Source organism: Dendrobates tinctorius, unplaced genomic scaffold (assembly GCF_039654945.1).
Source record: "Dendrobates tinctorius isolate UK_male_01 unplaced genomic scaffold, ASM3965494v1 ptg000156l, whole genome shotgun sequence".
Lineage (NCBI taxonomy): Eukaryota > Metazoa > Chordata > Amphibia > Anura > Dendrobatidae > Dendrobates > Dendrobates tinctorius.
This window is the reverse complement of record NW_027361823.1, coordinates 31729844-31754303: the sequence shown is the minus strand read 5'-3', so window position 1 is coordinate 31754303 and position 24460 is coordinate 31729844. Positions and strand designations below refer to the sequence as shown.

The 24460-nt window shown below is 43.2% G+C and overlaps 1 long non-coding RNA gene across 1 annotated transcript; it reads right to left on the bottom strand.

Annotated features, from left to right (window-relative positions):
- Nucleotides 1-5831: 5831 nt before the first annotated feature.
- LOC141051261 (uncharacterized) lies at nt 5832-8648 on the bottom strand. The gene is made up of 2 exons (XR_012220611.1): nt 8289-8648; nt 5832-5922 (listed from the first exon to the last, which is right to left on the bottom strand). It is a non-coding gene; the product is annotated as an uncharacterized lncRNA (long non-coding RNA).
- Nucleotides 8649-24460: the final 15812 nt, after the last annotated feature.

Genomic DNA, 24460 nt, shown 5'->3' with positions numbered 1-24460 from the left:
CCTGACAGAAAAAAGGACCTGTCTGTCAACCCAAAATGTGGATGATCTAACCTTCATTACAATGAACCATGCATGGGTTTCCAAGGATTTTGTCCCACCTTCCCCTGATGACACATAGGGTGACAGAAAAATGGCTTGCTTTGGTCCTCCTCTTCCTGGGACTTGAACAATTTTGCCTTTTGCATCAGCAGAATGTCCAACATCAATGTATGCCACTTTCTAAAACTCCCTAACTTTGCTGCCTCCCCCCCCATGGCCGGAGTCACCACCTAGCGCATGAAACCGTGCGAGTGCCATTGCCCTGGACAAGTGGGTAGGCCGACTCTTGGGCGCGGGCACTGGCACAGGGTCCCTCATAGTGCAATCAAGTGTCTCTGACGGTGGTGGTGCACACCCGCCGTCAGACACACCGCCGTACTATGAGGGGCCCAGTGCCAGTACCGACGCCCATGAGTGGGCCCCCCTTGCTTGGGCAGGGCCCCAGCATTTGCAATCTTTACCTCTCCCTGCTCCTCCGCTGTGTAGTCTGGGCCGTCAAATTCATACTGGGCCTGACACCGTCTGAGCCTGCCTCCTGATCTATACACATATATTTTGAATGTGTACACTATGCTATCCATACATGTTATCCGGGGATACGGTACCCTTTCTCACCTTTGTGCAATCACATGTAATCCATACTAGGCCTGAGAACGGCTGGCGAGCTGTTAAGCAAGCTACAGCACCTGTGGTTTGCACACGTAAGTTTTTCATTTTTTCAGGAATGACGGTTAGGCCTAATTCCGGAACTGCGGTTGACCTGCACTTACTGGGAAATCATCGTTCGCGGGTAATAATTGTAATCCCAGATCCCCATCACTAACGTTGTTCAGCGGGTTATCTGCACCTGTAAGCGACAAACGCTGGCCTTTTCAGTGTAGCGCACATGCAGCCACGGACATGTAAGGGCATGACACACCAGTTATTGGCCAATCTCACGTGTCAGAGCCTCGCGTGTCCCTCTAGTAAGCCGGACTCGGATTGCGGGGCATGATGGAGTCTCATTCGTTAACGGAATTAAGCTTGCAATGTGTGCATCTTTTTGTGGCTGGATGGTTGAGGTTGCCAATGTTGAGTCAAATTACGCCGTAGGCTCCACTCCTGGTGGTGCCCTTCTGGACATTCCTTTAAGGTTCAGCTTTGCAACCATACTGCCCATGTAAAACAAACACTTTGCTTCATGAACGCTGTTTGGAGGGTCGTGACTCGTGGGAATAACGCTGCCCAATAAGTTAACCTGCTAGAGAGATCCTTCGTTGCTCCCAAGCATGACATCACACTCCCTAGGAGGAAGGTAATGCCACTGTGGCGACCGTACTCCTGGGGGCGACACAAGTGCACTGATGCCCAGCCACTGCTCGATGAATCTTCTGGTACATTGACCCAGACCACTACATTCCCCTCGCATGCTACACGGCCTGAATCTGACCCTGATGAAACTCAGGTTACCCTTCCCATATACAGTTCCATGTTACACGGTGACAAAGAGGAAGCTGCAGATGAAAGTGCAGGTTCGGCACACCCGCCGTCAGACACACCACCGTGCTATCAGGGGCCCTGTGCCAGTGCCGTCACCAACGAGTGGGCCCCCCTGCTTGCTCAGGATCACAGCACTTGCAAGGTTGAAATACTGCGCAGTGAGATGGAAGATGGGGACGACGAGGAGTCCAGACTAGTACAGGGATTCCCTAGCGAGGAGACTTATTTCATTGTTTTCAATGTTGGGACAGCAATTTTTGGGGAGCACTATACTCTGGAGAATGATAGATGTGACCCACCATACACTGGAACATTCCAAAGGTGGACATCAGACACTGGAGCAGCATTTACAGGGCCCATTATACACTAGAGCATTAGAAATGGGGCCCATTATGTTTGGAGCATTATTTGGGCCCATAAGACAGTGGAGCTTCATCCATGGTGAACAACATATACTGTAGCATTATGTGGAGCTCATCATATACTGTTTCAAACATTATATGGGACCAATGATTCTGTATGGAGAAATAGATGGGCCTCGTCATGAGATGTAAAAAGTGAAGTATTTTTCATTGTACTATACCGCTATTTCTCTGCCGTATCGGAGCATCATGAGTTGTGGTATGTGTTAAAGGGGCGCTCTTTTGCCCAGGGCACATGAAAACCTGGAGCCAGCCCTACCCCCCCACAACTTTAGCCAAATAACCCCCATTTTTCAGTGCGTAACTAGTATTATGAAGTTAATTAAGGTTGACAAGCTTAAGTAAGAAGAATTGATGCTTTTGGCATTCAAATGGGCACTGTAGATGTGTTTCCTGTCCTCCTCTCTCTGCCGACTTTAATTCCCCATTGACTTACTTTGGGTTTCGTGTTTCGGTCGGACCACCGACTTTTCCCTATAGTTGGCAGATTTTGCTCGACCCGACTTTTGGAAAAGTCGGGTTTCATGAAACGAAACTCGACCCTAAAAAAGCAAAAGTCGCTCAACTCTAGCTAGGAAATGATACATACTGACAGGGAGTGCTGCAAGGGTGTACTTCATTTTGCCTGGAAGTTGTCTGGACCTCTCACCTGGAGAGCGCAGCACTGAAGCGGGCATCTGTGCGCACTAGAATTGTAAGTAAAGTCTTGGAACTACATTCAACTGTGTCATCTGCCTTCTTCCTGTGTCTTCAACCCAGCACTGCTACATCCTTGACTCAACACTACATCATCATCTCTAAATTCCTCTCAAACTGCCCTGGGACTACAGCTCTGCCTGTGGAGAGCTTTTCCAACTCTGCTGCATCTTACCATCTGTCCCGTAGGATCTGCACTGCAGCGCTGGTCACCCTGGCCAGAGTACCACAGGTGGCGTCACGACTTATACACAAACTTTATTCCCATTCATTTCCCTTAACTTTTACATGAACACCTAGGGACACGGACCGGGTCATTAGCACTGTGACACATCCCTTTAAGACACCGGCCCGGTACCGAGTAAACCACGGCCCCTGGGGCGCTTTCCTGGCACAAGAAGTGCAATGTTTGTTAATATGCTGAGGGAGTACCTTGCAGATCGTACAAACGTCTGCCGGGATTCCTCTGTGCCTTTTAATTATTGGGTATCCAAGCTGGACACGAGGCATGAACCGGCTCTCTACTCCTTGGAGGTCCTTGCCTGCCCTGCTGCTAGCGTTCTGTCAGAGGGGTTTTTAGTGCCGCAGGTGGAATTACAACAGATAAGCGCATCTGCCTGTCAACTGACAATGCTGACAGGCTGACTTTTATAAAAATGAACAAGGCCTGGATTGGGACAGACTTCTGTACATCACCGAATGAAAGCAGCGAAACATAACCTCAAACACATTGTCTTTTTTGTGAAGGTGTATTCTCATGCACCTCTTCACAACCACACATTGGTATCCTCTTCCTGATTTGGTTTGTTTGATGTTATCCTCCTCCTTATCCTCATCATGTACAACCAGTAGAACACCAGGGTGAACGTATTCCATGATGCAAAAGTCACTCAATTTTTTGTGCAAGGGTGTATTAATTATGCCCTTAAAGGGAACCTGTCACCCTCCCAGGCATTTTTAAGTAAAAGAGCCACCTTGTGCAGCACTAATGCTGCATTCTGTCAAGGTGGCTCTTTTATTTAGCGTCCCTTCCACCGCCGAAATAATCGTTTGTAAAATTAGTCAGACATACCTGAAGTTTGACAGGGGGGCAAGGCTTTCCCCCCGACACAGACGCCTCACATCCATCAGTCATGTCCTGCTTTTGAATTTGGCGCCGCCTCCTCAGCATTCATTTCTTTTTCTTCTGTGACCAGGAGGGGCTGAGCTCAGCAGAGCAGTGGTGCAGAAGGACCTGTGATGATGTCAGCACCATGTGGCCAGTAGGGGCGGAGCTGAGCAGGGTCATATGACACTGACATCACAGGTCCTGCTTCACCACTGCTCTGCTGAGCTCCACCCCTACTGGTCACATGGTGCTGAAGTCATCACAGGTCCTGCTGCACCAATAGAAAAATATTTAAATACTATTATATTATATTTTAATTTATAACCGACTCTGAGTTGTTGCTAGGGACAAACATATCGCGTTGGACATATTATGGCTTCATATCTATGAACCTGTGTTCGCCCCCTTTTTGTTTTTTTTCTTTCATAGGTGGATTCACATTTTTTATTTATTTGTTTGATTTCAGTATGCTTTATCATTATGTCTCCTCATTCTCCAACACTAAATCAACAGGGTTAATGTGTTCTGTGCTGCTACAAGCAGTCCAATTTTTTGCAAGGGTGTCTATGATGCCCTTAGTATATATTTCAAAAAAGTACCCCCACGGGGAAATGTTTGTCAGCCCAGGCACTGCATGTATATAACGAAAGTGACAGACTGGCCAAAAAAGGGAATTTAGGCATAAAATGCCTCAATTTTTGGCACTCGGATGTATGAAGCATGTCAGAGATAGACCCCACTGTAAAATGTGGCCTGTTTCTTAAAAGAATGCAACATAGTGCGGTATATAACTTGAGTACCAGACAGAAAATCAATGGCGTACCGGCCTAAAATCCACAAATTTTTATCACACGGACGTATGAGGCGTGTCACAGATATACCACACTGTCAAATATGTTTCTTTGCTTTTTGGTGTATGCAAAAGGCTGCTGGATATAACGAAAGTGACAGACTGGCCAAATAAGGGAATTTAGGCCTAAAATGCCTCAATGTTTGGTGTATGAGGCATGTCAGAGATAGACCCAAATGCAACTTAGTGCTGTATATAAGTACAGTTTCACCCAGGACAAAAAAAGAAAACCGCCGTAAACTGGCAAAACTTTGAGCACACACAGGTATGATCTGCCACGGAGATACCACTACGACAAATGTGTGGCCTGTATTTATTTTGGCTAAAACCTGCTGTATTTAACTACAGTGACAGCCAGGCCAAAAAAAGAAAACCGCCATAAACTGGCCAAACTTTGAGCACTCACAGATATGATCTGGCACGGAGATACCACACCAAGAAATGTGTGGCCTGTATTCAAAATACCCCTGGGGTTAGCTATATGCGGCTAATATATCCTACAGGTAGCAGCAGCAGCACCAAAACACAGGAAGGGAATGGACCCTCTGGATGTATGCAATGATCCATACACACATACAGCGCCTGCAGGCTTTGCACTGATGTGTATAGAGTGATGTACACTACCCTGCCTGCCTAACACTGGAGCCTATATACTCCGGAATTAGTCCTTAGAAGGACTGTTGCTTTAGCTGGATGTGAGTAGTTTAGGACGGTAGACCCCACACTAACTAATAAATCCCCAATTCTGACCCTACTGTATATCGGCAGCAGCTCTCCCTACACTATCTAAATCTGGAGCTGAATGCACCGAGCAGGGCGGCACCCGGTCTCTTATACCCCTGATGATGCTGTGCTGCCAACTAATCACTGCAAGAACACAACAAAGATGGCTGCGGCATTTCATTGCCTTGCCAACAATCCCTGCAGCGTGATTGGGTCTCTAAACTCTGCCAAAAATGCTAGGTGGAGACCCGAGTTCCTGCCGAGTAATCCCGGAAAAGCTCGGTGCTCGCAGAGTACACCGAGGACCGTGATACTCGGTCGAGTAACGAGTAGTGGCGAGCACGTTCGCTCATCACTATTCACCACGTATATTGCAATGGCATGGCACACAGTGACGTCAAAGGCCTACAAGCTGCGAGAAATTGGGTAGAAATCTATAATTCAGAACCTGTTTTGTGTGTCAGATAAAACAGTAATTACAGTGTTGGAAAAATAAAAGAATTACACAAATGAAAATGCTTCATGATCTTTATTCTCTATGTATAAACCGATATGCTAAGCTGACGCGCAGTTGTTGTTTTCCATTTCTTTAATAATATGTTTCACTGAAAAAAGAATAAAAATATCATTAGAAATCTCTTCTCTAGTGTAACCTCAATAGTAATAAAAACATTAAAGGCTTCATCCACTTTTTACAACTTCCTTTTGTTAGAAATATTTCCATAGGTTGTCAGTGTGATAATAATGAATATTAACACTTCCAGATGCACCAATTTACATTATCCAACTATTTATCCCCCTCCCTTCCAAGAGCCATAACTCTTTTATTTTTCCATCAAGATAGCTGTAAGAGAGCTTGTGTTTTACTGGATGAGTAATAGTTTTGAAAAATGCCATTAATATTTACCTTACAATACAGTGGAAAATGGGGAAAAAAATTCAAATGTGGTGAAATGGTAAAAAAGCAATTCTGTCATTGATTTTTGGGTTTTGTTTTCACAAATTCTTTGTGCAGTAAAAAATACTTAGTAAAATGATTCTCCAGATTTTTTATTTACCGTATATAGTCGAATATAAGCCGAGGCATCTAATTTAAAAAAAAAACCTGGCAAAACTTATTGAATCGAGTATAAGCTGGGTATGCATTGTCCCCTCATCCCTATCCTGGTATGCACGGCCTCCACATCCCCATCCTGGTGTGCATGGCTCCTCATCAGTATCCTGGTCTGCAGGGCTCCTCATCTCTATCCTGCTCTGCATGGCTTGTCATCAACATCGTGATATGCATGGCTCCTTATCCCTATCCTTGTATTCATGGCCTCCATCAAAAAACATAAAAAAATAAACCATTATTCTTACCATCACTGCTCTTCCTCACAGCTTCTTGTTCCGGTGCCAGCAGCTGCTTTATACTTGTAAGTAGCACATGCACATGGCTGGGACGTCATGCCCTGCTGACAAGCAGAACACAGCTGCCAGAATACTCACTGCTCTCCACGCCTGGACTATGTGTGTGGAGGGCAGTGAATATTCATTGCCATTTAGTAGCACACACAGAGTCAGCTGACGGCTTCCTGCAGCTGACTTCCATGGGAGTGGAGAGAAGTGAATATTCTTTCTTAAGTAGTTGGCATACATAATCGCATAGCAGCTGCAGGAAGCCAGTGGCTGTGACTACTGTGCCCGCTATTACAGAGAAATGAATATTCACTGCCAGCGCAGTGAATATTCAATTCTCTTTAGCAGCGGGCACAGGTTTTAGCCTCCTTTGACTTGCTGCTTCACTGCTGATTCTCACCCTCCATCTTCTGGGATCCTCCCTCAAGTATAAGCCGAGGGGGTGTAAAGGAGTGTATACAGTAAATGGTTGAAAAAACATTTGAAATGTGAAAAAACTTTTTTTTTATCTTTCTGTTGATGAAGCTACGTTGGGCTTGATTTTTTTTTTTGGTTGGTGAGCTGGTATTTTCATTGAAACCATTTTGACTTGCATACAACATTTTGACCACTTCTTATACCTGTTTTTGGAGAGTTGCAGCTAATGGAAAACGCCAATTTTGTCTTTTCAATTTTTTTTCATTAATACAGTTATCAACTGGGTTCAATAATTTTATAATTATAGATCGGACTAATGCAGTGATATCAAATATGTTTATATTAACTTCCATATTTTTTTTATTTAATTTTTTTAGACCTCTTAGCGGACACGATCCTGTGATATTTTGATTGCTTGTTTTGCATCCTGCCATATAACAGTAAATAGGCAAAATGATGGTTCATTGTGAAGTCCAAGCTGTGGCTAGGCTTCATTGTAGTATTGAGAAGGCAACCAAGGGGGTGTTTAGTAAGCCTCTGGCTGCCATGGCATCTATTGTCATTTCCTGATCGAGTAACTGGGGAGCGATAGGTGCCCAAAAAATTCTACTACCTGGATTGTGTGAATTAAAAGCCACGGACAGCAGCATTTATTCGATTAAATGCAGCAATTGGAGCTATTGCCTTATCACTGCTGTTATAGCCAGATGTCAACTGTTTAACACAGTGAGCATCCACTTTGTATGGAACGACTGAACAATATTGAGAGCTTGTGTTAAATTTCCATGCTGCACCAAAATACAAAATTACAAAAAATTACATGCTACCAATAAAATATAGATATTCAGTGTATTATATGAAAATGCTGGCTCCTCCAGGGCCAAAGATGCTCTTCGTAGTAGTTTTCTTTTCTGTCTCATTGATTGTGCTTGAGATAATTGACCCACTGCTGTTATCTTGTAATGTGATAATATGGCATTTAATAACAATGTCTAAACCAGGAAATAAAAATGTAACAAATTGCTGATATGTAAGATAGGGGATAGAATCCAGTGATTATATAGAGAAGATCCCATGCCAAAATTATAATGGCAAATACCTGGTGCCAGTTGATTGCACAATCTTCGAATTTTCTCCACTCGTTATTAATTCTTACCTTCTCTGGTTTTTGCCAATCGTTCATAAATTTTCCAAGCGAAGACATCTGTTATTATGCCTGCGATTTTCATTGATTGGTCGTTAGTCAAATTTTCTATAATGAATTTCTTAGTTATAAACCCATCTTTCATAAGGTTAAAAAACTCTTCACAAAACCGTCTTAAGTGAGACATTGCTCGAGCATCGATGTACAATTGACACATTTTCAACCGTATTTCTTTGAAGATATCATTAATCATTTTCTTGTGGTTTTCTGAATCAAGGATACTTTTCATCCCGCCTTCAATTTTTTCCAGGAGAAGAAAGAGTTCTCTTTGATGCTTGCGTACACAATTGATGTCACATACAGAGGAATCTGCAGAAAGAAATTGAGGATGATTAAAAATAATAGGTAAGGTAGAAGCTGATTTTAAGAGACCCTCCTTTGTGCATTAGAGAATTGTATATTCTAAAATTATCTAATATTCTTCTATTACATGAATCAGAAAAAATCAATCCATAGACATTTATATATCATTGTTTGTATAAAAGGGACATATGTCTAGTTAGTATACTTATACATACTTGTTAGTGAAGGGAGTGTTCAAGTGCATTAAGTTTAGACAGTGAAATGCCTTCCATTATAACATTTTGCAATAGGGGCTGTTTTCCTGTAATATTCCTGGTGGTCTTGGAATAGTTTACTATGTGCTATCCAGTATTTCTTGTTGTGTGCAATAGTGAAGGGGTAATTGGTAATACCCATTGTATAGGGTGGGGAAGCTATCATCAAATATGGCCTATTTGTTAAAATCAGATTTTGTGTTACATTTATTTTTTTAATGATTTTGTACTTTATTTATCTGTTTGTTTAAAAAATGAATAATCTTACAATTTTCACATTGCTCACTGGGTTTTTTTAGGCTTTAACTTCCTATTATTTCACAAAAATAAACATGTGTACATTAGCCACAATGAGGAGACTGACTGCATTTTTTGCATTGAAGCATCTAATGAACAAGTGTAAGGATCATCGTGAAAGGAAGGCAGCAGCTCCAGCTGTGATATTGCCTATTCTGATTGGTAGATTCCATGTTATCAGTGGTACAAAAAAAATCTACTCGTCGTGCAAAAATAAGCCTTCATATAGGTCTGATCACCAAAACAACAAAAAAGTTATAGCTTTTCGAATATGGCAATGAGAAAACATTTTTTTTATATACAAGAGCATTTTTAGCGTGTCTTAGCAGCAAAATATAAAAGCCAATATAAATCTGATATCGCTGCAATCGCACCAACCCGCAGAATATGTCCCAATGTTATAAAATTCTATGATGCACCTGTGGGTTCAAAATACTCACTACACCCCCAGATGAAATCTTTAAGCAGTGCAGTTTCAAATATTGGGTCACCTAAGGGGGGTTTCTGCTGTTTTGGCATATCGGGGGCTTGGTAAATGTGACATGGCATTGACAATCTATTCCAGACAAATGTAGGCTCCAAAAATCAAATAGTGTTCCTTCCAAGCCCTGCCATGTGTCCAAACACCAGTTTTTGACCACATATGGGGTATATTCATGTTCAGAAGAAATAGTGTAAAAAATTATGGGGTCTTTTTTTCCTGTTATATATTTAGAAAATTACAAATTTGTAAAAACAACATTTTAGCAAAAAAATACAATGTAACTTTCGTTTTTACTTTCACGTTTTAAAAAGTTCTGTAAAGCACCTACAGGTTAAACAAGTTCAACACCCCCTAGATGATTTCCTTCATGGGTCTAGATTCCCAAAAACTTTTTACTACACATGGGGGGTATTGACACTTTCAGAAGAAAGTGGGTAACAAACCTGTGTTCAAAAACTCAGCCCGCTCATAAGAAGCTAGCTAATATATTGTGGGGTCCATTTTCTTGTGCAGTTCCTTGAAAAAGTAAAATAATTGGGGCTAAAGCAACACTTTAAATTTAGCTTAAATTAAAAATTACAATTTTTTTTCATTCAATATTCCATTAATTCCTGTGTAGCACCTGAAGGGTTAAAATATTTCCTGACAGCAGTTTTGAAATACTGAAGGTGTGTGGTTTTTAAAATTACATCACTTTTGGCAACTTTCCAACATGTAGGATCTGCAAAGTGCATGTAAATCTTAATAGGTCTCCGAAGAGACGGGTTTTGTAAATTTATTGATAAAAATTTGAAATTGCTACTAAACTTTTAACCTTTCTTACATCTCAAAAAAATAAAATGACATTTGAAAAATTATGCAATTGTAAATTCGAAATATAAGAAATGTTATCTAATAATTATTTTGTACAGCATCGCTAGCTGGTCTAAGGATATAAAGATTGAAAGTTTGAAAATTGAGAATTTTTCTAAATTTTTTGGCCAAAATTCCAATATTTTCACAAATAAACGCAAAACATGTCAATCTAAATTTACCACTTACATAAAGTACAATGTGTCACGAAAGAACAATCTCATAATCACTGGGATACTTTGAAGTGTTCCAGACTTATTACCATATGAAATGACACTAGTGGGATTTAAAAAATTTGGCCTGTTCATTAAGTTTAAAATTGGCTCAGTCACTAAGAGGTTAAATAACATGATTGAACTGTATTTCTCATTCACCCTTTCTCCTTGTCAATAGGACTCTTTCAACCTCTTGTAACAATAAAAAATACAACCGATAACATATGTGATTAACACTGAAATTATTAAATCTAGCTGACATACCTTGTTGAGCCCATGTTAGAAGCAGAAAAGCAAGAGAAGTAGTGTAGCATAACATGGTGGGTTAATGTGGTGACAGTATATGAACGTCTTATACCAATGATATGATCTTGACTTATTTATCCTTTTTCTACGCTCTTCCTCTTTCATATAAAAAAGTGACCTGCTCCATTATTATTCTCAATTAAAGGATTATTATTATTATTACAAGGTAAAATTGCAATTTCTTAAATGTCACTTCTTGGTGGTGTGTAAATTTATAATTATGATGTTTAAAAGGTCATGAAAGTGCTGTTAACTTTTCTTCACAAACTTTTTACAAAAGTTTTGGGAATGACTATCAAGACATCACCTGAATCAAAAGTTAAAAAAAGGAAGGAAAAAACACAAAAACAACATCTAATGGTGTTTATGCTGTATGTGCTCCTTACCTTACATAGTGAAAGATTTGATTTTTTCTGATATTTGCTGTTGATCATCATTTTCTATATTTTGACAAATAACATAAAAATCTGCTGTTACGTGCGTACAACTAAGCTCCAACAGTGAAAAACATTTTAAAATGTGGACATAAGCCTAGCTTGAAAATGTGTCATTTATGCACATATTTGCCAAGTTTTAGAAATTATTTTCTAAGAGAATTGGCAGTGTGGCACGCAATAATGCATAAGCATCTTCCTTTTTGCAACCCACACCTCTTTCCACTATTAAAAATACATATTCTTGTATATTATTCAGGACTTGTTACCAGATGTGATACTCTAAAATATGACAATGTTCTTATAAAAAAATGTAGTGGTTTATTTGGATTCTTCCATCAAAAAAATTATTACAGAAAAACATAAAATTAGGTGAAATGATTATAAAGTGATTGTCTATTTGTTCATAGCTAAGCTTGTATCCTTCTTTTCCTGGAACTCTGAATGGTAAATGGCATCTGTCTCTGAAGTCACACATGGTGATTCAGTTTGGTGGCTCAGTGGTTAGCACTGCAGCCTTGCAGCGCTGGGGTCCTGGGTTCGAATCCCACCAAGGACAACATCTGCAAGGAGTTTGTATGTTCTCCCCGTGTTTGCGTGGGTTTCCTCCGGGCACTCCGGTTTCCTCCCACATTCCAAAGACATACTGATAGGGAATTTAGATTGTGAGCCTCATCGGGGACAGTGATGATGATGTGTGCAAACTGTAAAGCGCTGCGGAATATGTTAGCGCTATATAAAAATAAAGATTATTATTATTTATTATTATTCAGTTACATACCAGCTGTTCATTCAATCTAGTGTCCAAACAGTGATGTCCCTTCTGATGGTAGTGAAGGAGAGCCCCACCCCTAAGTATGTCCCAATATATATATCCGTCTGTTAGAGCATGTGGTCTATATATGTATGGAGTTGACATTTACCATGAGCTAAACTTACAGAAATAGCATGTAGAGTCAGTGAAATCAATGCATTCAGTACAGAACTGAGTGTAATAAGAAATTAACAACCGATTAATATTTAACACCAACCCCAGAATCTGCTTTTTTGCAGGTCATGCCCCTTTCCATGCCTTATTCCTGCTCCTCTCTCCTTGATTTTCTCTTATTATCCCTCTCTCTCTCGGGTTCTCTCTTAGGCCAGTTACCCACATTGATGTTTTACAGATGTACTGATCACGATGAACAGACCAACAGGGGGTTTCTGAATCGATACTCAAAAGCCTCAGAGGCAGGGCCGGTTTTAGGCAAAGTGGAGCCCTAGGCAAAGTTTAAAATGGGGCCCCAAACACTAACATATTGCACATCACACATAAGCATTTTGATTGTATTTACAGGCGCTGAGTTCAGGCCACTAAATGAGCGTGATCGACAATATTGAAGCTGTTCAACACTTGTTTCCCGGCCTCTTTCCACCTTCTGAGAAAAAAAGATGGGGACAGAACAATCACTATACAGTATTATACAGCAGATCTACAATTTACACCCCATAGTCCTCCATATAATATAATTTGCCCCATAGTCCTCCATATAGTATAATACACTCCTCAGTCCTCCATATAGTATACTACGCTCCCCATAGTGCTCCATATAGTATAATACACCGCTAGTCATCCATGTAGTACAATTCACTTCCCATAGTATAATGCACCCCATAGTTCTTCATATAGTATAATGTATTCCCCATAGTCCTCGATACAGTATAATGGAGCCACCCGATAGAGCATAATGCAGCCACCCCACAGAGTATAATGCAGCCACCCCAGAGTATAATGCAGCCCCACCATACAGTATAATGTAACCCCCACAGAATATAAAGCAGCCCCCCTCTTATAGTATAATACAGCCACCCCTTAGAGCATAATGCAGCCACCCCACATAATATAATGACACCCCCCATAGAATATAATGCAGCACACCTCCTATAGTTTAATGCAGCCCCTCCATAGAATATATGACAGCCCCTTCATAGAGTATAATGCAGCCCCCCATAGAATATCATGCAGCCCCTTATATAGTATAATGTAGCCCCTCCTTAGAATACAATGTAGCCCTCCTCATATAGTATAATGCAGCCAAAATAGAATATAATGTAGCCCCCTCATAAAGTATAATGTAGCCCCCATACTATATAATCTAGCCCCCCATAGAATATAATGCAGCCCCCATAGAATACAATGTAGCCTCCTCATATAGTATAATGTAGCCCCATCATAGAGTATGATGCAATCACCCCCATAGAATATAATAAATATAATACAGCCCCCCATAGAATATAATGTAGCCCCCCATATTATATAACACAGCCTCCCCCATAGATTATAATGTATAATGTACCCACATAGTATATAACACAGCCACATAGTATACAGCACTTCTGCACAGTATATAACACAGCACCACATGGTATATAGCACAGCACCATGGTATACAGCACAGCACCACATGATATGCAGAACAGACCCACATGATATACAGCACAGCCCCACATGGTATATAGCATAGCACCATGGTAAATAGCACAGCACCACATGGTATGTAGCACAGCCCCACATGGTATTTAGCACAGCACCAAATGGTATAAATCACAGCCCCACATGGTATAGCACAGCCCCACATGGAATTCAACACAGCCCCACATGGTATATAGCACAGCACCACATAGCATATAACACCTCTCCTCTGAGAATGACCCCATAGTAAAGACAGTACTCACTGTTACATTATTATTGTTATTATTATTATTTATTGTTATAGCGCCATTTATTCCATGGCGCTTTACATGTAAGGAGGGGTATACATAATAAAAACAAGTACAATAATCTTAAACAATACAAGTCATAACTGGTGCAGGAGGAGAGAGGACCCTGCCCGCGAGGGCTCACAATCTACAAGGGATGGGTGATAATACAGTAGGCGAGGGTAGAGCTGGTCGTGCAGCGGTTTGGTTGATCGGTGGTTACTGCAGGTTATATGTTGTGAGTTCATTTTCCCCTTCACTACTGAGGCCCGAGGAACTCCCTCTTCTGGTAGAGAAAGGTAGTGAGCCTGATTATCAAACACCTGAGTTTGATGATGATGACTGGCTGAGTGGAGTTACTGACTGGATATAAGGCTGCCGACGCCCTTCTGCCCTGCGGGTGATTTCTCTGTGGGATCCTTGGAGACCAGTCTGAATTCCTGCTCTTCTAAAGCTAAGTTTTCTGCTCGGCTTTTTGCATTGGTGCTTTGACTTTGTTTAGCTTTGTTTTTCTGGATTTCTGCCATTCCCTGCTGGGGTGAGCTGAATTCCTTTAGCTCTGTCTTCTGAAAATACCAGAGTGCTGATTTAGTTTTTGAAGCCTAGCTGCTTCAGGGTCTTTTTCCATATCAGCTGTTGGCTTATGTCTTTGATAGGGTTTTGGCAGATTGCAGACAGCAACCTTCCTTTCCTGTTCTGTTTAGTTAGCTTGGGCCCCATTGTTTGCTCAGCCTATCTTTCTATCTGTGTGAGTGTTTTTTCATCTTGCTTCACCGTCATTATATGTTGGGGGCTGCTTTTACTTTGGGGTCTGCTCTGGGGCAGTTTAGATTTCCTTTTCGGTCTTTAAGCTATTTAGCTCTCCGGCTTGGATCGAGGGGTCTAGGGCATCGTAGGAACCCCCCACGGCTATTGCTGGTTGTGTTGATAGGTTGAAGGATCTGCAATCTGATAGTTGCCAACTCTGGTTTTCTGGACGTAGCTTCTATTTTCGTGTCTGCCTCCTACGGTGACTCAATCATAACAGAATCACCCGCCATACCGCAGATTCTAGGGTACTCAATAGCAGGAAAGAATTGTTAAAAAAAAAAAAAAAAAAAAGTGTGTATATTTTTTCCTCTATATCTCTGAGGCCGTAGGGGGAATTTTTTTTTCTCTCAATGGAGATAAAGCAATTGTCTGATCGTGTGGAGCAGCTCGCTGTGGAAGTGTGGGGAATTTCCGCCTACCTTGCTCATTCACATGCTGCTGAACCAAAGATTCCTACACCTGATGTATTTTTTGGGGATCGGTCTAAATTTTTGAATTTCAAAAATAATTGTAAATTATTTTTTGCCTTGAAGCCTAACTCGTCAGGGAGCTCCGCGCACCAGGTTAAAATTGTCATCTCTTTGCTGCGTGGCGATCCCCAGGATTGGGCATTTTCTTTGAAACCAGATGATCCTATTCTGACTAATGTGAACGCATTTTTTCAGGCCTTGGGGTTGTTGTATGACGAACCTAATGACATTGATCAGGCTGAAAAGACCCTGCTGGCATTGAACCAGGGTCGTGATTCTGCAGAATTGTACTGTCAAAAATTCAGAAAGTGGGCAGTACTTACTATCTGGAATGATAATGCCTTGGCTGCTCTCTTTCGGAAGGGGTTGTCAGAAGCCGTAAAAGATACTATGGTGGGATTTCCTGCTCCCTCTGGTCTTGACGATTCTATGTCATTAGCCATTCAGGTTGATCGGCGTTTGCGCGAACGCAAAGCTGCACGAGAGGTGTTGCCACCTGTTGAACAAATGTCTGAACCTATGCAATGTGATAGAGTTTTTTCCAGAGAGCAGCGTCAGGAGTTCAGAAGGCGTAATAAGTTGTGTTTTTTCTGTGGAGATGCCTCGCATATTATTTCTGTCTGTCCTAAACGAGAGAAACGCTTTGCACACACGTTTTCTGTTGGTGGTGTTCAACCTAAGTTTCTTCTGGCTATTACTCTGATCTGCTCCCTGTCCACATTTTCCGCCAAGGCTTTTGTGGATTCGGGAGCAGCCCTAAACCTAATGGACTTGGATTTTGCTAAACGTTGTGGATTTCAGATGACACCTCTGCAGACGCCTATCCCTTTGAGTGGGATTGATGCTACTCCTTTGGCTAAAAATAAACCTCAGTTTTGGACCCAGGTGGTAATGCGGGTCGCCCCAGACCATCAAGAAAATTGCAGATTTTTGGTGTTGCATAATCTGCATGATACTATTGTTCTGGGGTTTCCCTGGTTACAAATTCATAATCCAGTTTTGGATTGGAAATCTGCGTCTGTGGTGAGTTGGGGTTGTCGGTGTGCCTTTAGTGAGGCTCCGGTGTTTTCCACCTCTCCTCAGTCGCATGATGTTCCTGATTATTTGGCGGACTTTTATGATGTATTTAGTGAGAATGAGTCTGCGTCTCTGCCTCCTCATAGGAGTTATGACTGTGCAATTGAACTGAGCCCGTGATGTAAATTTCCCAAGGGTCGGCTCTTCAATTTATCTGTACCCGAGCACGAGGCTATGCGATCCTATATTAAGGAGGCGTTGGAGAAGGGTCAAATTAGACCATCCTCGTCACCCTTAGGTGCCGTTTTTTTTTTTGTAGCCAAAAAGGATGGATCATTAAGACCTTGTATTGATTATCGTGCCCTCAACAAAATTACTGTTAAATATCAGTATCCGTTACCCCTGATTTCTGATCTATTCTCCAGAGTTAAAGGTGCTTGCTGGTTTACCAAGCTTGACCTCAGGGGGGCGTATAATCTTATTCGCATTAAGCATGGGGATGAATGGAAGACGGCGTTTAATACTCCGGAGGGACATTTTGAGTACCTGGTGATGCCTTTTGGGCTCACTAATGCCCCTTCTGTCTTCCAGTGCTTCATGAACGATATTTTCCGAGATTTTGTCGATAAATTTTTGATTATCTATCTGGATGATATTTTGATCTTCTCCAAGGATTGGGATTCTCATGTGGAACATATTCGGACTGTGTTCCGGATCTTGAGGGAGAATTCCCTGTATGTCAAAGGATCTAAATGCCTTTTTGGAGTACAGAGGATTTCTTTTTGGGATTTATTTTGTCCCCATCTACTATTGAAGTGGACCCGGCCAAGGTACAGGCCATTTACGATTGGGTTCAGCCCACTTCTTTGAAGGCCCTCCAGAAGTTTTTGGGTTTTGCTAATTTTTATCGGAAATTTATAGCAAAATTTTCTAGTATTGCCAAGCCATTGACTGATTTGACTAAGAAGGGTGCTGATGTGTTAAATTGGTCTCCGGAGGCTGTTTCTTCCTTTCAGGAGCTGAAGCGAAGATTTACCTCCGCCCCGGTTTTGCGGCAACCTGATGTCTCACTTCCGTTCCAGGTAGCGGTGGATGCTTCTGAGATTGGGGCAGGAGATGTTTTGTCCCAAAAGGATCCTGTAACATCTAAAATGAATCCATGTGCTTTCTTTTCCCGAAAGTTCTCTCCATCTGAACGTAACTATGATGTGGGGAATCGGGAACTGTTGGCCATGAAATGGGCATTTGAGGAGTGGAGACATTGGTTGGAGAGAGCTAAGCATCAAGTCGTGGTCCTCACTGACCACAAGAATTTGATTTACCTAGAGTCGGCTAAGCGCTTGAACCCTAGACAGGCTAGGTGGGCCTTGTTTTTTACACGTTTTGATTTTGTGGTTTCTTTTCTTCCTGGAACTAAGAATGTCAAGGCAGATGCCATCTCTAGGAGCTTCTTTGCTGATTCTCCTGTGGTGACCAAGCCTGCTACCATCTTAGGCGAAGGGGTGGTTCTTTCTGCCATCTCGCCCGATTTGAGACGTGCTCTGGAAGAGTTCCAGGAGGACAAACCTGAGCGTTGTCCCAGTGGAAAGTTGTATGTTCCTGACCAGTGGAAAAAGAGAGTGATGTCTGAAGTTCATTGCTCTGCTTTGGCTGGTCATCGAGGTATTTTGGTACTAGAGATCTGGTGAGTCAGTCTTTTTGGTGGCCCTCCTTGTCTCGTGATGTCAGGAATTTTGTGCAGTCCTGTGGGACGTGCTCCCGGTCTAAATCGTGTTCTCGCTCTAGTGGGTTGTTGATGCCTTTACCTGTCCCCAAGAGGCCATGGACCCATATTTCAATGGATTTCATCTCTGATATGCCTGTCTCTCAAAGGATGACTGTTATTTGGGTGATTTTGTGATAGGTTCTCTAAGATGGTTCATCTTGTACCACTCCCTAAGTTGCCGTCTTCCTCTGAGTTGGTGCCCCTGTTTTTACAACAGGTGGTTCGCTTGCACGGGATTCCTGAGAACATTGTATCTGACAGAGGAGTCCAGTTTGTGTCTAGATTTTGGAGAACTTTCTGTTCCAAGCTGGGAATTCAGTTGTCCTTCTCCTCTGCTTTTCACCCTCAGACCAATGGGCAGACAGAGAGAACAAACCAGACCTTGGAGTCATATTTGAGATGTTTTATTTCTGCTGATCAGGATGATTGGGTTTCATTTTTGCCCTTGGCCGAATTTTCTTTAAATAATAGAGCTAGTTCTGCCACCTTGATGTCACCTTTTTTTGTAACTTTGGGTTTCCTCCTCGATTTTCTTCAGGGCAGGTGGAGCCCTCTGCCTGCCCAGGTGTTGACACTGTGGTGGAGAGAATGCACCAGATCTGGGACCAAGTGGTGGATAAGTTATCTCTCTCCCAAGAAAAGGCCCAGCGGTTTTCCAACCGACATAGGACCATTGGTCCCCAGTTTAAGGTTGGTGATATGGTGTGGTTATCATCAAAAAATATTGCTATGAAGGTGGCTTCTCCTAAGTTTAAGTTGAAAAAAAAAAAGTTGTAGTCAGCTTACCCGTCTGCAATGCAATCCCCAAGCCTGCCAACGCCCAGCACGGACTGTGGTGAGCATCCACATGAATTAGGAGCAAGAGAAAGAGAAAAAAGTGATCCAGCTGGAGACGGAGGCGGCTGCAATTTACAAAGCTTTATTGGACAACTTAAAAATATGTTGGTTCTGTAAAAATTTCTTATAGCAAACACCAAGCACACCAGTGAGGAAGATCAACGCGTTTCAACTAAAAAATAGTCTTAGTCATGATCATGACTTAGGCTACTTTCACACATCAGGTTTTCGGCATCAGGCGCGATCCGGCGTCGTGCCGGAACGCCGGATCCGGCAAATGTTTAGTAAAACCGGATGTGACGGATCCGGTTTTCTGCCGGATCCGTCTTTTTCTTGACAGACAAAACCGGATCCGTCTCATCCGGTTCATCCGTTTTTCTATCCGTTTTTCGACGGATTACGCCGGATCCGGTTTTTAAAATTGACCCTTGTGGCCTTCCGAACGGGATTGGCTACTGGAAAACTATATATAGAGTGTTCCTACAGCCCTTCTTTGACAGGTTGTCGAGGAGAAAGTGCAGGTTGGAGAGAAGAGCAAGTTACTGGCGAAGATGGATGTTGTCATTGGAAATATTTTGAAGAATTTGGCGGATTTTATAGCGGAGGCGAATCGTTTGAGGGTGATTGTTCTGGAGAAGGAGAGAGCGAGACAGCAGCGCATCAGGCATCGTAGACGACGTTTGTGGATCCACCCCATCACAGCCAAGAGAATGACGCGTGGGGTCTATTCTACACTCTGCATGGACCTTCGACGAAACCCGGATAAATTTTTTCGGATATGTTAGGATGAAAATGGAGAATTTTGATTACTTGGTGGAGCGCATTGCACACCTCATAAGAAAAGCGGACACCTATTGCCGCTTCTCTGTTTCACCCGCAGAGCGTCTGATGGTGACTTTAAGGTAAGCCACATTTATTGGATGTGATCGCATCAGAGCACACTTTCACTGCAATCTTGTTGGTGGTAGTTTGTATCTCCAAGTGTTATAGCTCAGTTTTGGTATGTAATGCTGTGATTTAAAACTAATTTATTGTTTTTTAATTCCCCACAGATTTCTTGCAACTGGAGAATCCCTTTCGTCACTGCATTTCCAGTACAGACTCGGGATTTCCACCATATCTGGAATTGTGAAGTACACATGCCGTGCACTGTGGGAATCCTTAGCTGAAGAGTTTTTACCAGAGCCCACAACAGAGAGGTGGATTGAAATTGCTGACAAGTTTCAACAGATATGTCAGTTTCCCAACTGCTTGGGCGCTGTGGACGGGAAACATATCCGCATTGTAAAGCCAGCTGGATCGGGATCGGAATATTTCAATTACAAGAAATATTTTTCAATTGTCCTCATGGCCATCGCTGACGCGGAATACAAATTTATTGCGGTTGATATTGGGGCCTATGGCCACTCCAATGACTCTCAAGTTTTCAAACTGTCTGCCATGGGGCGTAAACTGTATGGAAACACCTTCCAGTTCCCACCACCTAGACCGCTGCCGCAAACATCTGGTCCACCTATGCCATTTGTCTGTGTAGGGGATGAAGCCTTCCAGCTGTCAGAACACCTTTTGAAACCGTACTCTAGCAGAGGATTGACAAGACCAAAACGCATTTTTAATTACCGCCTCACAAGAGCAAGAAGAATGGTTGAATGTACCTTTGGTATTCTGACAGCCAAATGGCGGGTCCTATTGACTGCGATCAACCTCAAGACAGAAACTGTGGACGAGGTGATCAAAGCGTGCGTGGTACTCCACAATTTTGTTATCTGCAAGGAACCCATTTCCATTGAGGACACCTCTGAAGAAACCACCTTGCAAGATTACCATGACATTACCACTAGAAGTTCTGTGACGGTTTCAGTAATGAGGGACAATTTTGCACTTTACTTTATGTCACCTCAAGGCAGAGTACACTGGCAGGATGACAGAGTGTGAAAGATTTGTGCCCTAACCAAACTTGTGTACCTTCTGTACCAACAGTATATACCTTTGCCAACCAAAGTTGGCTATCTTGTCATGGTCTCTATTTTTAGCTTTAGGCCACAGGTGTGTACCTGGTTGTGTTTTATGCAAAGTATTTCACCTTTTAACAAAAGTTGTGTACATTGTTAGGAAATCACCAACAATAAACACAACTTTTTAGGTGAAATACTTTGCTTCAAACACAACCAGGAACACAACTGTGGCAAAATGCTAAAATTTACCCACAGTTATATACCTAGTTTTGAATACCATTTCACCTTTTAAATACCCTGTATTTAACCTTTTTCGCCGCAGAAAGAAATGACAGACAACCAGTGTAAAATAATTTAACTTTTATTGAAAAATGTTTTTTTTAGTGAACTTTTTTAAAATTTTAATAAACTTGTTTAATAAAGCTTTGAAACCATAAAACTGGTCATTTTTATTTAAATACACACATTATAAATCTGTGTAGTGTGTGGTGGAAATACTGCTGGAGGGGCTGCGGGACACTTCGACACTGGGAGTGTGGAGAGAGGACTGGGATCGTGGTGGGGAAGGAACAGTTAGAGGTGAAGGTGTGGAAAAAACTACAGAATGGGTGGACATGTGGGAAGCAGAAGAGGTGGTGGGTGGTGGAGTGGAGGGTTGGGCAGGGACTGTAGGAGCAGATGATGTTGATGGCAAGTTGTATGGGGAAGGAGTTTGGTACGGGGCAGGTTGCTGGAAGTGGGGAGATGTCTGGTACGGGGCAGGTTGCTGGAAGTGGGGAGATGTCTGGTACTGGGGAGGTTGCTGGTACTGGGGAGTTTGCAGGTACTGGGGAGGTTGCTGGTACTGGGGAGGTTGCTGGTACTGGGGAGGTTGCTGGTGCTGGGGAGGTTGCTGGTACTGGGGAGGTTGCTGGTGCTGGGGAGGTTGCTGGTGCTGGGGAGGTGGATGGTATGTAATAGGAGGGGGAGGATGGAAAGTGGCTGGAGGGGGTGTAGATGTAATAGGAGGGGGAGGATGGAAAGTGGCTGGAGGGGGTGTAGATGTAATAGGAGGGGGAGGATGGAAAGTGGCTGGAGGGGGTGCAGGTGGAGGAACTACTGTGGTGGGAGGAGGAGGTTGGGAGGTAACTTGCTGGAGAGCAGCGTGGCATGAATGCATTACATGCATCTGCTGGGCAGGAGAGAGCGTTTCCATGCGCTCCACAACAGACCTGAAAAAGGTGTGGTTTGGCGAAGATCTTGCTTCTGAATGCATGGTTTGCAGAAGTGTCTTCACCTCCAGAATGCTGGAGTTGATCTGCTGATAGCCTGCGGAGATTTGCTCTGACAAGACTTTTAGACAGTTCTGGAAAGATGCATTCAGATGCAAGAACTCTGGCGCATAAGTCTTTTCCTGACCCCTCTGCCGCTGCCGCCCAGTACCCGCAGGTGTACTAGAGGTGGCAGGGGCAGAAGGGTGGGGTAAAGGGAAAGCGATCTCCTCACCAGCAGCTTCATGTAATGTAGGCGGCCACGATGCTCCTGTGCTGGTGGATGGGACAGATGGGTCGAATGTGTGGGAAGGCTGGGAAGGTGCAGATTTACCGGGGAGGTCGAAGTGTCCCTCGGTGCCGGTCTCCTCAGGGATCGCCTCAGAAGGGTCCAATCGTGCAGGCTCCCGAGTGCTGCTCACCGTGCTGTGGAATAAAGAGAAAAAAAAACAATTAAAATAGTGACATGGTATGGCCCTGGCTGAAAAAAAAAGGTTACATCTAAACATTTCTTTGTCACATGTGGTGTGTAATATTTACCTTCTGGTGAGCATTGTCTCCCGGAGGAACGACAGGGCTCGTGCGTACTTGTACTTGCTCCTGCGTCCTCCAGATCCACTCGGGGCCCGCATCTCTTTATTGAACTCCTTCTTGAAACGATCCCTCACAGACCGCCACCACTTCACAATTCTCTCCCCTGAAACGAGAAAGGACAAAGTGGTTAGTATACAACATCAGTGTTTCCCAAACTCCAGTCCTCATGGTCCCCAGGGGTCATGTTTTCAGGATTTCCAAAGTAAATAGAAATCCTGAACACATGATCTGTGGGGACCACGAGGACTGGAGTTCGGGAAACACTGGTTTAAATCAAGCAACCGGTACTGTATATACTTACGCTCTTTAATCTGGGCCCGAGCTTCGAGGTCCTCCCAGCGGTCCACAAGGAGCGAACAGATTTCCTCCCAGAGTCGTCGGGTAACGATCAGGTCAGCGTGGCGGCGGTCAGCCATATTCCAGAGCGGCTCCCTTTCTCTGACGAGATCGATGAGGCGGTCCACATCAATCCCTCCATCCTCACCGTCAGAGTCGGGAGCACGCTGTGAAGGCTGTTAAAGAAAAAGACAAAAATAACATAATTAGCCTCCACAAAAGAAATGAAATAAAAAGTGCAAAAAAAACAAAGCAAAAATATTTATACTTACACGCTGGTGACCGCCGCGTTGCTGTCGCCGACGACCCTGGGAGGCACTGCGAGGACCTCTTGGCCGAGCACCAGATTGGGAAGACTAGAGAAGAAAACAAAAAATGTTATGTCTTTGGATGTAGGCATTTGTTTGCTGTGTGTGGTCTGCAGAACATTGTTTTCTATGTGTTGTGTGTAGTGTGATGTTGTGTTTCTGCGTTTGATGCAAAAAACTTACCAATTGTGAGCCCACTCCAAGTGTCTGTCCACCCCTTCCTTCTTCTTCTGGGAGCTCCTCTTCATCTTGTGATTCCTGTTTTGAAATAAAAGGCAATGAATACACATATATTACAGAGATGATGGATTTTGGAAATAAAAACTTACCGTCAAACGCTGACGATGCGAGGGAGGGCTCCCAGAAGATGTGCTGTCTTCCTCATGGCCAGACTCCATGGCTGTGGGTGGTGTTTCTGCTGCTGCCATTGCTGCTGCTGCTGCTGCATCTATTGGGCGGCTGTTGAATAAAGAGAAACAAAGGGCCAATGAATATCTTGATATTCCATAGCCCTAGTTTGGAGGAATGGGGGATTTGATAATTACCGTCTCTCATCTGCTGCTGGACTCCCCTCCCGTTGTTCAGCATGCTGCTCCATTTGGGGTGGTGCTGATGGTGCTGCTGCTGCAGATGTCTGCTGCCTTCTCCTGCTCCTGGTTCTTGGCTTGGGTGGCATGTTGGGTGTGGCTGAGGGTCCCATTGTCTTGCTTTTCTATATGTCCTGTGGGCAGAGCTACTGAGCATGCTCAGACCAAAGAAACCGGATCCGGTCGCCGGATCCGGCTGTCGCCGGATCAGGCGCATTGCGGCGCTCATAGGCTTTCATTGTATGAAAAAGCCGGACACGCCGGATCCGGCGTGTCCGGCTTTTTCGCCGGAGACAAAAAACGTTACAGTA